The sequence below is a fragment of the Sander vitreus genome, chromosome 12, assembly GCF_031162955.1.
Source record: "Sander vitreus isolate 19-12246 chromosome 12, sanVit1, whole genome shotgun sequence".
NCBI classification, from domain to species: Eukaryota; Metazoa; Chordata; class Actinopteri; order Perciformes; family Percidae; genus Sander; species Sander vitreus.
In genome coordinates this window covers 23,958,837-23,974,045 of record NC_135866.1, presented here as the reverse complement: position 1 = coordinate 23,974,045, position 15,209 = coordinate 23,958,837, and positions in this window count along the sequence as shown.

Genomic DNA, 15,209 nt, shown 5'->3' with positions numbered 1-15,209 from the left:
GTAGTGTGCTTTTCGCTCAAATACATTGATTTGAGATCTTGAGTTACTTTGCAGATTCAGGGTATTTAATACAAAATATAATCCACTTATACATTCTGATGTATTATTGTAGGTTAAACTTCCTGACAGTACATAAAGTAATCAACATTAGTCCCTTTACCCACTGCAACATTAATGATGCTTACACACTGGTCTATATCCTTGACGTTCCACTTCCGGGATTGCTCCGTTGCCGACGGAAAATCCATCGGATTTCATTTACTTAGGCCGGATATCCGTTGCATTGGGCTTCCTTTGTGTTGGCATTTTAAACTCCGATCGATTTATGAGGACTATGGTCCATGGAAACTGCTCCTCAGATCTCTGCAGGGTAAATTCAGACAGCTAGCTAGACTATCTGTCCAATCTGAGTTTTCGTTCGCACGACTAAAACAACTTTTGAATGTACACATGTTCCACCGAAACAAGTTCCTTCCCGAGGCTATTTTGCAGCGGCCCCGCGGCTTTTCCCGGTGCTTAGCACCGCCCAAGATGATTGTGATGGGTTTAAAGAAATGCCAATAAACCAGAACACGTTTTCCTCCCATCAGCCAGACGTTTTGAAGGAGGGTCTGGCAAAGCGAGACTACTTGCACACTAATGATTATAATAATATGATATATATTATCTCCGGGAACCATCACCTTATTGTGGTGGAGAGGTTTGTGTGTCCCTATGAACCTGAGGGCTGTGTTGTCTGGAGCTTTGTGCTCCTGGTAGGGTCTCCCAAGACAAAGTGGTCTCAGGTGAGGGGCCAGACGAAGAATGGTTCAAAAACCCTATGAGTGACCGAGGAAGAGATGGAGTGACCCTGCCCGGAGGAAGCCCGGGGCCCCCAGCTGGAGCCAGGCCCAGATGGAGGGCTCGTCAGCGAGCGTCTGGTGGCCGTGTTTGCCACGGAGCCTGGTTGGGCACAGCCTGGTATTACATTCAATTTCTCGCACCGTTGTGACGGAAAGAGAGCTGAGCCAGAAGGCAAAGCTCTCGATCTACCGGTCAGTTTTCGTTCCTACCCTCACCTATGGTCATGAAGGCTGGGTCATGACCGAAAGAACGAGATCCAGGGTACAAGCGGCTGAAATGGGTTTCCTCAGGAGAGTGGCTGGCATCTCCTTTAGAGATAGGGTGAGAAGCTCAGTCATCCGTGAGGAGCTCGGAGTAGAGCCGCTGCTCCTTCGCGTCGAAAGGAGCCAGTTGAAGTGGTTCGGGCATCTGGTAAGGATGCCCCCTGGGCGCCTCCCTAGGGAGGTGTTCCAGGCACGTCCAGCTGGGAGGAGGCCTCGGGGAAGACCCAGGTCTAGGTGGAGGGATTATATCTCCAACCTGGCCTGGGAACGCCTCGGGATCCCCCAGTCGGAGCTGGTTAATGTGGCTCGGGAAAGGGAAGTTTGGGGTCCCCTGCTGGAGCTGCTCCCCCCGCGACCCAACACCGGATAAGTGGACGAAGATGGATGGATGGATATATATTATTCTGGCCATTCTGCATAATTTGTACTATGTTTTAATGCTAATACTGTATTGTACTGTACTTTTACATGACTTGTGTGTTGAGTATGCATGACTATTTTACACTGTGGTTTTGCTAATTTTAATTAAGTAAATTATCAGAGTATTACTTCCGCTACGGACGTAAGAGTGGGTGTATCAACACTAGGCCTAAGTCTTTGAGAGTTTTGGGAAATCACACAATAAAAATGGGTTAATTACAAGTGGCAACCTCTGATGCTGAAAAATGAAGCAAATGCACAAGTGCCAAAAAATGAAGTTCATCAGGCTGGCTCCAAAAGGGAGTCGATCCCCGTAGACCTAAATGTTAAAATGCCCAACTTTACAGTAGAATTAAACATGTTTACAGCCTGGTACAAAAAAAAATGCTTTTAGTCTTGATAGCTACGTTCCCCCTTCATGACAACTGTGAGGGGGGTGAATTCTTTGTTAAGACTCTCCATTGTTGTACCTGTTTAAATTATATCCAGGCTTCAAGTTCTGGGTGTTCTGCTTTGAGTGACAGGTGGCTGCCTTCACAAGAGACTAGCATAGACTGAAGGCTTCATTCAGCCCGCCTCAGCTCCATCCACGCTCCACCTCTTTGCCTATTTTTGGATTAGCCGATGCCAGGCACTGCCAAGATGGAGCCACTGGAAGCCACCCACTTTGAGCTTTATTTTGTCAAGGTAAATAGAAGGTTAAGTTTGATCAAATCTAGTGATAGGCTATGTCTTAGCACTAACCAAACGTCAAAAATAATGATGCAATTGTTGAGGTACTTGTTTCTCCTGCCACCAGAATTAGATTTTATGCAGAATGTCCTGGACTAAAGAAATACTTTTTTTGTCTCAAGGTCAAACCAAGGTATAACCATTCACAGCAGTGAAATATGAGCAAAGTACAGTTGTTGACGTTTATTGCCGATGTTGTAACCTTGTGGTTACACTTTAATAGTAGGCTGTAATTGACACTTTTGATGAAACATTCTCTGTTTTTCTGATCTCCTAGTTCCGTGGGTGTCAATCCTACTGGACAATAAGTAACCAGAATTGCTGGCCATTACCTGTAATCCAATCGCACCTCATTGAAGTCATGCTTTACTCTTGCCTCTTTTCTTGTTTTATGATCGGCATTCTTCGATATATGTTAAGAAGGAAAGACATAAAGACGACTAAGCAGGGCTGACGATGACTATTAAAAAAAGACAAGAAAAAAACAAGAATATGAACAAATGAACAAGGAGTTTATGAAGAACAAAAAAAGGGGAAGAGGGGGAAGGAAGAAAAGATTCTAAAGAAAGATACATATAGATAGATTCCTTTTATCTACAGCTATAAAGAGGGGATTTGCGATGGAGGAATTAAAAGAGGGGAGGCCTTGATATGCAAATGAAGCTGCTGCTAATCAAAGCAATAAGATTAGCCTTCCAAATTGAGATGAAGAAAGGCTCCATTATCTGGGCTGAGTGTCATGTTTAATAACGCGGAACGGCATGGTAATTCACTAGTTTTGTGTGTGTGTGTGTGTGTGTGTGTGTGTGTGTGTGTGTGTGTGTGTGTGTGTGTGTGTGTGTCTGTGTGTAAGAGAGAGATAGTGAAAGACAGTGCACAAAAAGTAGGTTCCCATGGGAAAGTGTGTGTGTGTGTGTGTGTGCACGTGCACACGCTTGGCTGTGATAAAGTTGCGTGCTATGTATAACATACATATACAATACAGCCTCACCCGGTTTGATTAGGTATCAAATGAACTACTAAAAGAGTGAGATAGAGATGGAAAGGGGTATAAGTGAACAAAGGACTGCAACACATACATGTGCTTTAACAAGCACACACTCCAACACGTGATAGAGAGAGTTTAATTAACCAAACTGTGCAACATATGATGAAATGCAATTTGATGTGGTGTGATTTTCAGTTTTTTAGTTGTCTTGAACATGTTTTTATAAGTTTTTATAAAGATTGCCCTTGTTCAACTAACTACGCTTTGCTGCTTTTGGTAAACTGGAGCATATCTTTTTGTTTTAGCAGCTAAAGAGCCAAATATTTTTACCCAGTTGTTGGAGGCTAAAGGAGATAAAAGAAAATATTGGACTTACCATGTGTCAGCTTGCCAGAAATATGACTCAAAATGAATGTTAATGTTACTCTGGGTCTGCTGGATGTTTCAATAGGATGTGGTTTGCTAACATGTTCAACAACTTTTTAAGGTAAATGCCAATATTGTGTTTAGAGAGCTTTTTTTTACAAAACTAACCCTAATTGAAAATACATAATGTACTTAATTTGCGTACGTGACTTTCTTATTTTTCACCTAGTAGACCACTGTTTGTGTCCCGTGTGAAACCAAAAGTCAATGTTGACTTGTTTTTAACTTACGTACCACCACGCAATGCGGTCTTAAGAGTTTGTTGTTATGTTATGCATTTCTGTGAGGTCAGGTTGGTTTTGTATATACAATTTGTAACAAGTAATATATCTCTCAAATGTAAAGAAGTAAAAAGTTAAAATACTTCCTTCTGAAATGTAGTGATGTAGAAATATGTTGCATTAAATTGACATATTGAAGTTCTTCAAAGTAATACTTGAGTACAGTCCAGTACTACAATTTTTTTTGTGCTCTCTCATAATAGACCTATGTGATGATTCAAAAAAAAAATGAATGAAAACTTTAGGACAAGTAGTAGTAGTTCATTGTCTTTGCAGCAAAATGGTTAATGGCAAATATGAGACATCTGACTAGAAAAAGCACTGGTGTGCAAGAGAGGCTACCAATTGTTTATGGTAATTATACCAGTCTATCACAACTAATTTGACCATGACTGTTGAAAAAATGCTGCACATAAGCAACTTTAACTTTGAAGAGCCTGACAGGGAGAGCTGCCTCAGTAACTCTGGCAATGAGCCAATATAACCATTAAACACAGAGACAGAAATAGGCCACGAACAGTAAGCATTCTGTTGTTGTTATCTTTACTGTTTCTCAATCCATCCTGACAGCCTTACCATCCTTTGGGGAAGGAAATGGCAGTCACTGGTGATTATAAAGCCCCCACCTCATCCAGGGAGCCAAATTATGCCTTCATTAATATTTCATATTACACAGGACTTGCAGAGAAACCACATGTGTACTCAGCCCTTTGTCTTCATGTCAAATGAAATGTGCTCGGCAATCATCAGGGGGTGCAGGGGTGGTGAGAGGAGGGGCGATGTCAGGAGGGGAGGAGGAGAAAGGAAGGCATGGAGGGAGATGAGAGGAAATGATGGCGGGAAGGAGACGAGGGAGGAAAAAGGAGGATAAGAAGTAAAGCCAGGAAAAGAGTTGAGAGTTGAGGGGGAAGAAGAAGAAAGACCAGGTGGGATGAATAAAGTGACGTAAGAGAATATATACGAGTGAGAGAAGAGATGAGGCAAGAAGAGGAGAGGAGATATGAAAGCTGAGGAAAGTAAAGTGAGAATATATCAGCAGAGTAGATGAAATGCAAGTAGATCAAAAGAAAAACTAAAGGGGAAGAGGAGAAGGGAGGAGAAGAAAGGGGAGTAGAGAAATACCTTGGTGCTTTAAATAATGTAAAGAGGTGAAGGCGTACGGTACGTTGGGCTGAACAGAGGACAAAGAGGTTTGTAATACACGTGAGAGCAAGCCAGTGAATAGAAGTTTTAATATTTTTAGTTAGCTTTGAATTATCAGCTTATCTACATAATATATCATCAAGAGACAATGACGTATTACCGTCAGATAGAAACACGGTTTAAGGTGCTCAATGTACAAGAGTAAAAGAGCCCCCACCAAATAAAGAACGACAACCACAATAGCATAGCTTTAGAAAGACCAATGACAACATCCTATGAGAAAACTCATAAGCTAACGAAACAGAGACTAGCTAGCTAGAAGAGCAGGTGGGACTTTGGCTTTCCATAGCTCTGATGCATAGGCTAACTGTGTGTTAATTTCAATGTCTCCATTTCTATTTATAGGCTACATGTGTAGAGAAGATACAATGTGTTAATATGACGACTTCTAAATTGTTAAAGGACATTTAGCTAGGCTAGCTGTTTTCCCCTTCTGCTAATGTTTGTTCTTAGCTAGGCTAAACAGTTGAATTTATGCCTCATGATATTGATGTTAAAAGTTTTTTCTTCATTTCTCTCCCTTTGTCTGCATGGAAGTCTAAACTAGCAGTGTATTATTACTGGACTTGATTAACACACTAAATGTTCCTATGGATCAGGGGGCATGCAAAAGGTTTGGAGGGAAACACAATATAGAAAACGAACATTCCTATTCAAATCTACAGAGATGGTCAGTCAGAGCGGCAGCTATTTTTATGTGCACCGTTGCCATTGCAAAGAACTGTGACCACTGACTAATTTCTGCATAAACTACCGTATAAACCAACTTGCGGAAAGTTGTGTACTTGCAGAGATGAGCTTTTGCGACAAAACTGTTCATTGCCTTGCTGCTAGAGAGGAATTGAGGATCGCTACAACGATGATCATCAACATAAGACAGACCAAAGAAAAACGTTGGCTTAGTGTTAGAGTTAGAGGAAGGCCTCAAACTAGTGAGTGTGAGACACTTTATTTTATGCCCCACTGATGTGTGTTGTCACCATTACAACTAGTATCACCATTTTCTCTTGAACTAGTCAAATGACTTTTGAATTCTATTTCAGTGGCTAAAATCTAATGTGAGGTGAAGCAAAATGTATTGTAAGGGAACACAGAAGTAGTTCAGAAAACCAAAGAATTCCACCATGATCCTACAGGGGCTCCATATTCTCCTTCCTCATGTCCTTGTCCTTGACAAGTCTAATGTCCCTACCAGTCTGTCTGGGACAATGTCTGTATTTTGGACTTGGTCAATGTGACCTGCCAAGTCTCACTAAAGACTGAGGACGAGAAGGTCTGCGAATAACATTGTTGCACCAGAGACAAGGAGAAAAGTGGTCATGCAGTTGTCATACTGACCTAAAAGTGGGCTTAATGTCTTTAAAGGTGTGGACACACAGAGCCGACAGCCAAACGTCGGCAGAAAAGGCAGTTGGGCTGATCAGTCTCCCCAAATTGGTCAAAAAAGTGCCTCAGAACACACCAAAGCAACGAGACGTAATACATCTCCATAACAGCAGGCGGCCCTAATCTGTACTGTCGCCCAAAAATGAAACCGGCAGCTGATTGGATGAACGCGTCACATGGGTCTTGTTTCTCCGGAAATTCAAAGACAGACTGTCATGGTGGCTTGTTCAGAATATGATCTCATATTGTACTAAAATATGTATATGGAGCGCATCAACAAGACCTTGTTGCCAGGAAAACTCAAGTTGTGGTGCTTTCAGTTTGGCATACTCCCAAGACTCTTGTGGCCGTTAACTGTGTATGAGATCCCTATCACCAAGGTTGAAAAGGTGGAACAGCTGATAAGCACACAGCTGAAGCAGTGGCTTGGAGTTCCACATTGTTTAAGCTCCGTTGGACTTTATGGCAAATTGGAATTACCAATAAAAGGGCTTGTGGAAGAGTTCAAAGGCTCGTCATGACCCTAACTGAATCTGAGGATGCAGTCATTCGAACTGCGGCCCCCCGGGTGGTAGAGTGAAGGAAGGGGACTCCATCAGAAGCTGTTCAGAGTGCAAAGTCTTCACTTCAGAGATGTGGTTGGACATGTACAGCATGGGAGGGCAGGGTTCGGACTCATCCCAAAAACTCTTCTGTGGCACAAAGCAACATCAGTGCAGAAGAGATGGCTAGTGGTAGAAGAAGTCAGGAGACAGGAGGAGGGAGAGTGACATGCCAAAGCCGTCTCAATGGCCAAGCAGGGGAGATGGACCAACTGGGAGGGCCTGGAGAAGAAAAAGCTCAGCTGGTGTGACATCTGGCAGATGGAGGGAGCGCGGCTGAGTTTTGTCGTCAGAGCCACATACGACCTGCTACCCTCCCCCCAAAATCTGAAAGTGTGGTATGGAGAAGATCCCGCCTGTCCCCTGTGTCAAGTACCTGCATCCCTAAGGCACATTCTATCAGGGTGCACTACAAGTCTCACCCAAAGGTGCTATACTTGGCGGTACTCAGAGAGCTGGCATTAATACTGGAAGAGAAGCGATCCACCACAAACAACCTTCCACAAACATCAGCAGGACAGGTCAACTTCACAAATTTCGTACCAGCTGGCCAACATCAAGAGCATCACACAACACCTAAGGATGCAAGCATCCTGCAGTCAGCGCGGGATTGGAAACTGGAAGTGGACCTTGATAAGAAGCTTGTGTTTCCCCCAGAAATAGTAGCTACAACACTCCAGCTAGATATCGTCCTGTGGTCTCCAACAACAAAGCTGGCATATGTTGTGGAATTAACAGTACCATGGGAAGATGGGGTTGAAGAGGCTTATGAGAGGAAAAAGAACAAATACTCCGACCTGGCAGCTAAAGCATCCCAGGGCGGCTGGAAGACCAGCATTTTCCCAGTAGAGGTGGGATGCAGAGGATTTGTTGCTACATCTACCACCAGTTTGTTGAGAAAAATAGGGGTGAAGAGTCGCTCCCTCCAACAGGCCATCAAGTCTATGTCAAGTGCTGCCGAGAAAAGCAGTAACTGGCTCTGGATCAAGCGTAAGGACTCCAACTGGGCAGCAAGGTAGAGACAGATGGTATGCGGTCAGGCTTAGGCCCGACTCAGGGAGCCCATCAGGGATATGGAGGGTATGGCATGGAGGGGGGTGTACCTGGGACCCTGGGTACACTGTTGAGCCCTCTGGAGACGTTTTGGGCTTCAATCAACGAAACGTCGATGACCCCAATGACATACCTCACCCTCCTTTTCACCACTCCACACCGACTGCTACTGTCAAGAGTTTCCTACTAAAGGGATTGAAACATCTAGTTCTATTAGCTTTACTAATAAAATAGTTCCCCGAAACGTGTTTCTGAAAACATTTTAAGCGAGAAATAGGCCATGCAGTTGCTGAATCTGTCTTCATTTCAGATCAACGAAGGTCAGTTTAAAAGATTTTCGTCAGATTTTGAGAGACTCTAGTCACGCTCATTCCGCTCCCCGTTTCCGGGTTAGCACTCTACCAATCAGATGGGTCATTTGAGTCCGACTGCCGGCAGTGCCCGCCCCACCGATTATACATGTAAAATCGGCCAAAATGAAGGACGACGGCCCCTCGGACGGACGACGGCACGGAACACACCGAACAGACTCGAGTCATTGACCTCGCCAGACTGTCCAACAGCCGATTATCGGCTCTGTGTGTCCACACCTTAAAGCTCACACTGAAGGCTAGCTGGTTTGTTGTGGCAGATTATGTGTGACTCTCATCTCCTGTAGCCTTAAATATCTGCTCAAAATTGAGAGAAAATCATGTACTTTTTAGTTGTGAATGTGAATAGATGTGAGAAGGGGATCACAGTTTAGGCACAGTGATTGGTTTAGTGATTGGTTACAGGCTTTAAAGTGCCCTGTAATGTTGCATTTATGGTGCCAAAGATAGCAATTTTCATTTAAAAGTCTGTTATTTGACCTGCCTTATATGCTGGAAATACACAGACAAAGAAATAATGATGAAAACACAGAGGTTTCATTCTGGCTACTGATGGATGCAAAAAGTCTAATTCTGGAACAATGAAATCCATTTTTTACTAGTAAATAAGGTAACTACATCAGCAAACCACAAGTACCAGTGAAAGATTTGTGTGAATTGTCATGTAACAGAAATCACAAAATGTCCAAAATGTTCTGGGACTGACAAAGAGAACTGACCATCATACATAATTGTATCCTTGACTTAAAGGAGCACACACTTAGTTTTCAAAATTGCATGGCAATCCATCCATTCATGTTTGAGTTATTGCAGTCTGGACCAAAGTGGTTGACGAACCCACCGACCGGCATTGCGATTCACGGAGCCTAGCCGCTAGCATGGCTAATAAGTGACAGCCGTACCAGAAATCAATTTTGAGCTAACAGGGCAAATTTACAGAATCAGATTCATGCAAATAGGAATCAAATCAAGTAAATACCCTGTGGGCCTGAGCCCCGCTGAAAGAAATCTCTTTATATCCGAGATTGTCTGACCCACAGCAAACAATAAAAGCCATAAATCAAGCCTGTCAAGACAAATGGCCCGTCCCCCATATAACTGTGATAACACAGATACAGGTGGCATTGGGTTCATCCCATTGTCCATAAATGGAGACGATGTCGCTAGCAGATGGGGCTTCTCTTGTTGAAAACAAAGAAACACATGGACATGCACATGCGCACTGACACAAGTGATGACAAAGTGACTGACAGATGTTAAATGTCATCTATACTTGAGGTTCTAAAATGTAGAGAGAGGGGATAAAGACTCCAAGGGTCTGTATTGCTGACTACTTAGAGCTCCATGCTTGTTAATTACACAGACACACACACACACACACACACACACACTTGACAGGGAGCTACAAGATGGTTGGTCGGCTGATTAACACTAGCTTGTCTGCTGGTTAAGTGTGCTCCCATCACGGAGAGATTGCTGCAACCTCTTGTTAACCCTCATTCTATGAAACAACCCAGTGGCTCACCTTCAAGCACACTTACCAGCCTCTTATTCCCAAACCTCTCTCACTATCAACAATTATGTCTGTGTGCGCGTGTGTCCTTGTGAGCGTGTATCCCTGTCCCTTTCACTAGCTAGGAAGTTAGTAGCAGCAGCTTCGAGAGCGCTTTTATTAATTACAGTCTGTCTCTAGCTGACCGCAGCCCAAACACTGTCTAACACTGTTACCAAGGTGACCGACACAAAGTCATTTACAAACAACAATCAGGACATCCACATTTAGGCAGGTTTACAGCACAGCCGTCTATTCGTGTCTGTATAAACCGTTGTGCTTTAAGTATTTGAAGCAACATGCATGCCGATCAAACCTTATTCATGTCAAATATAAGGGAAAGTGCTCATATTTAGGTTACACCTGTAACTAACTTGGCATCATCTCAAAAGCGACATAACTCACTAAACACTCAAGATGAAACCCATCATCTGGTTGCAAATTCATAAGTTGATCAAAGCGACTGTGTGCCAGAAAGTCAGTCATGCCTGAGCTGTACGGCACTCAGCAGTAATCAACCTGGAGCTGTGCCTGAAGCGAGGCTGTGGGCCATCACTCTTCAAATGTGTGTGTGTGTGTGTGTGTGTGTGTGTGTGTGTGTGTGTGTGTGTGTGTGTTTGTATCACACTTGAAATGGAGAGCGGATTAAGTACTTGCCAGCAGCAAAATATGGCTTTTAATGCTACACAAGTGTGTCCTGTGTTATTTTAGTACTGACCATACGGTGCTGTATTGCACTCAGTGTGACACACACACACACACACACACACACACACACACACACACACACACACACACACACACACACACATCTGCAAAATGCTTACTACCGAGTGTCATAGGCAAAATCTGTAATAATAAATGAAAACATAAAATTAAAGATAGTCTGTGGAGTTTTTTTTACAAAAAACTGTTTTTCATTCAGTCTTTCCTCACCAAAGTGCATTGTGTGTATCCTTGAGGCCTGACAAATGTGTTGAAACCACTTCCTTATTACCTGCATTGTTTAAATCCTTGTTTGCTAGCCTTCAGTCTGAATGAATGTCACGCATGTGCATCCTCGTGTTTGTGCATGGGATATAAACAAAGATGGGGCCACTGGGGCGCTTATTCTGCTGTGACATTTAAAAATGTCCACAAAAAGGTCTGTGTACCCTTTTCAAGTGTACATTAAAAGACTGAAAGAGAAGAAAAAAAAACTTGTTTTATGTCTACTTGAAAACCTCACATGTGAAGCGGTGATTCTCTGAAATTTGTCAAGTTGCCACATTGTGCTGATTGGTATTAAAATGACTCGCCTGAGTAGCTGCCTCCGGAACTTTGATTTAGTCACTTCAAAGTATTTTTTTTTATGTAGTGTTCTTTTTTTGTCCGCCCCCCTGTTGAATTTGGAAGCGAGCACAGTCAAAAGCAATACGCTGCTGCAGCTAAAAGTATAGATATATTGATAATGAACAAGAGGAGCATCATGGAAGTCCAAATTTCTGGGAGGGGGGATGTGGGGGCTTTATATTAGGGTAAATACTATATATTTATTTAGAGATGTGCATGTCAATTATTTTTCCTGTTGAAATAATACTCACTTATTCTCTCACTTCTACACTGCTAAATTGTGTCTGCTTCATCCAAAAAATTTAAGGGGCATAAATTCTGATAAAATGATTATATCCACAGTGCAAATTCATTTAGACAACATAGATAATAAAGCCACAGTTGAAATGAACCTGCCAACATACAATACAGCTGTATTTTCAAAACACAATGCATAGCGAGCAGCATGAGTATATGAGGCCGTGCTGATCACATAGCACTGCTCCATTGCCAATAAAAGCTTAGACAGATGTTCAGCCTCCTTGAAAGATCCATCATCACCACTACCCTAAGTGCATGTAACCTGTAACCACACCTACACACACTACTTTAGCTGGTAGCCAACTATCCTGCAAACCAGCTATGCCTATATTTCCTAAATGCAATTTTGTATAACAAATTGCATTTCATTTTCACACGACTGAAAAAGGGATTAAGCTCTACTAACCCCTTCAGCAACATAGGCTACTGTTCAGCTGTAGATTACATCTCCTCCAGCATTAATGTCCAACCGAGTGCTGTGTGTGTGTGCGTAACATTGATGTTTAATAGAACTGGATGGCACAGCCCCATTCATTCCTATGAGAGTTGCTCAGTGGCACATGAGGCCATCATGGAGCATCAAAAATCGCCATCGCATGCACACTGGAGACCTTCACCGGCCGAGCTGGCTACTTCCGGTTTAGCGCTCCGCTAACTTGAATGGGGATTAAATGATTTCATCGTGTGGCTCTTCTAGACTTTCCAAATGTTATCAGAAAAAATGGATCAAATTCTGATAGTGAAACAAATCATTTCGCGGACGTTGTGACATACAAAAAAAATTATCCACTGATTTACAGACGTCTCTTTAGCCATGTTAATCTATGGGGTAAAGTATTTATTTTTTTCGGCCAGAGAACATCACGTGACCAGCCAACTATGTTTAATTTGCTTTAAAGCCTGTGAACTTCATGGGGCCCTGGTGTATACCTGCTGTTGCAAACCTATTTCATACTGTATACTTTTGGAAGAAACCAATATCATAGGGAAAAATGGGAAGAAGAGGTAATGGCAGGTGAAATACAATGTAAGAGAAGCAGATATGGTCAATTCAGTTACTCCTCTAATAGCTCTTTCATTTCTGTCCACAAGGGGGAGGGGATGCGATATCTGGACTCAGGCAATTATACTTCTATGACAGATGGAGCCCGGGGGGTTGTGGGCTGTGGTTTCCTCATTGGTAAGAGGGATTACATGCTAGAAACTGGGGAGGGGAACCCTGATCTAAAACGGGGAGGAATAGATGGATACAGACCTAATGGCAGCCAACAGTTGATTGGCTGTGACTGCCAGCCAATGGGTGTAAGAGAAGAATAAAGCGACTTGACTGGTGATTAGAAAGTCTCATCTATTAGCAGTTGGGGGAAGGGAGTGATGGTTTTCATATATCAACATGAAGTCAACATTGCATGCAAGCAGAAATTGTTTTTAATATCCCCTCTGTCATCTCTCCTTCGGCCTGGAAACATGAAGATAGTACACCCTTCCTGTTTTCCAACTTGTTTTATTTTTTTTAGGTCAATTTTTTTATTATTTTTATATTTTTGGACATTTGAAAGAATGCAGGTTTAAGGCACTTCCGCATTGGCTTCACCTTTAAACCCAGAGGATGCCACTTGCTAAAAAGGCAAATGTCGCCACTGTTTAGCTGTCATTGTCATAGTGTAGACTACTCTATATCCATAGGGGCAGACTTTCTATGTTTTAAACCAATATAAATTCTGCTTTTTATTCAGTTGTTTAACTGTGAGCATGATTTCAATAAACTCAAACTCATATCTTTAATAGGGCCGCTATAGTGTTCGGGGCCCAGGCAGGACTTAATGTATGTGTATGAATGAACATTATTGACGTTGCACATCTATCCACCCCACTCCACACACACCTCCCCTTCCAATGTAATTAAGAATTACCTCTCAAAAACACAAAAGAAAAAACAACCACAGAAATATAATCTCCCCAATCAACACAGCTATCGCAGCTTCAGTTCACCAAAGTATGAAGCCAACTGTTAATGAAGGCTTTGGGGTCACCTCTAAGGTCAGTACAATTATTGTTACATAATGATGGTCAGCCACCATACTGACCTATATATGCTGCAGCCATATAAAAGGAGAAAAAAACTATAGGAAGCATCGCTCTTTATTAACGCTTTAAGTAGAAAACAGATGGTCCAGTTAGTTAAAACAGTTAGCTGAGGAGCATCAGCGCTGCTAATCCGTCCAGTTGCGTCAACGGCCAATCAGAACAATGACAAACCAAGCAGGAGGCCTCATGTTAGGCTCGTCAAAGTTGAATACTTTTAGAACATGCTTAGATATGTTTTTTATTTTTTTTACATACCTGAACAGACGTGTATATACAGTATATATATATATATACATATTATATTATCTAAAGAGGTGATCCAAAATGTATTTGGCCACATTAACATATTAAAAGTGGTACGATCGTAATGCCTGTAATTAGCCAGTATAAGTAAGAAGGTAAGTGCAAAAAAGTAATTTTGCAGTAGTTATACAAATTACAACAATTTCTAATGGGATGCTATTGCTATATACTGTATTGGGTATATGCAACAAAAACATATTATTTCGAAACAACTGACTTTTAATGCTCATAAACATCCTCCTTTAAAAGGTCTTACCTATAGATTAGCACCCTCTGCAAAGTTGATTAAATGACCCAGAGATGATCTGGATTATAATTCAAGGATTATGTTCACTAATCCAAACGTATTTCTTGATAATGCATAATAACTAATAATCCCCTTGATGAATGGCTGCCTAATGTGGACAGCAGGGTGAGGAATTGCCTAACATAATGGCAGTGCTGCCATCTAGTGTTTACAGATGTAAGATCTGCACACAACAGGTCAGTTACTTCCTCTCCATCTTCCTTTACAGTATATTTCAGATGATAGTTGAGTTTGTTTGGTGTCTTTTGTCTGGATTTGAGCTCCTCTGTGTGATGTTGGTACATTCATCAAAACATGTCGACACTTTAGTTTAACTTCAGTTAAACATTATTTAAATGAATGTCTAGCCAAAGACATCATCTGCAAAAACAGGTGGAAATGTACAAGGTACATATATTGTTAAATTTAGTTATCTAACATTACTGTCATGTCTTTCTTTTGGCTAGAAATGTACCTTGGGTTTATGGAGAAATTAAATCTCACCTGGAAAAATCATGATGGTTTTTAGTCCCATTTAGAACATGAGGTAGTGGTGCATTTCAGCCTCTTGTGGACAAAATGAGTATTACAACACCAAACACTAGAAAAATGATTCTGAAACTCTGCAAGAAAGCAAATAAGTACTTTTCCCAAATTTCCCAAAATGTTGCTCTATTGCTTTAATATCTCTCTACTGTGAAACGGGTTATTCTCTTTATTGTGAAAGAGGACAAAATAACCTTCCATATTCAATTACAGGAACTGTACAGGCTAAACACT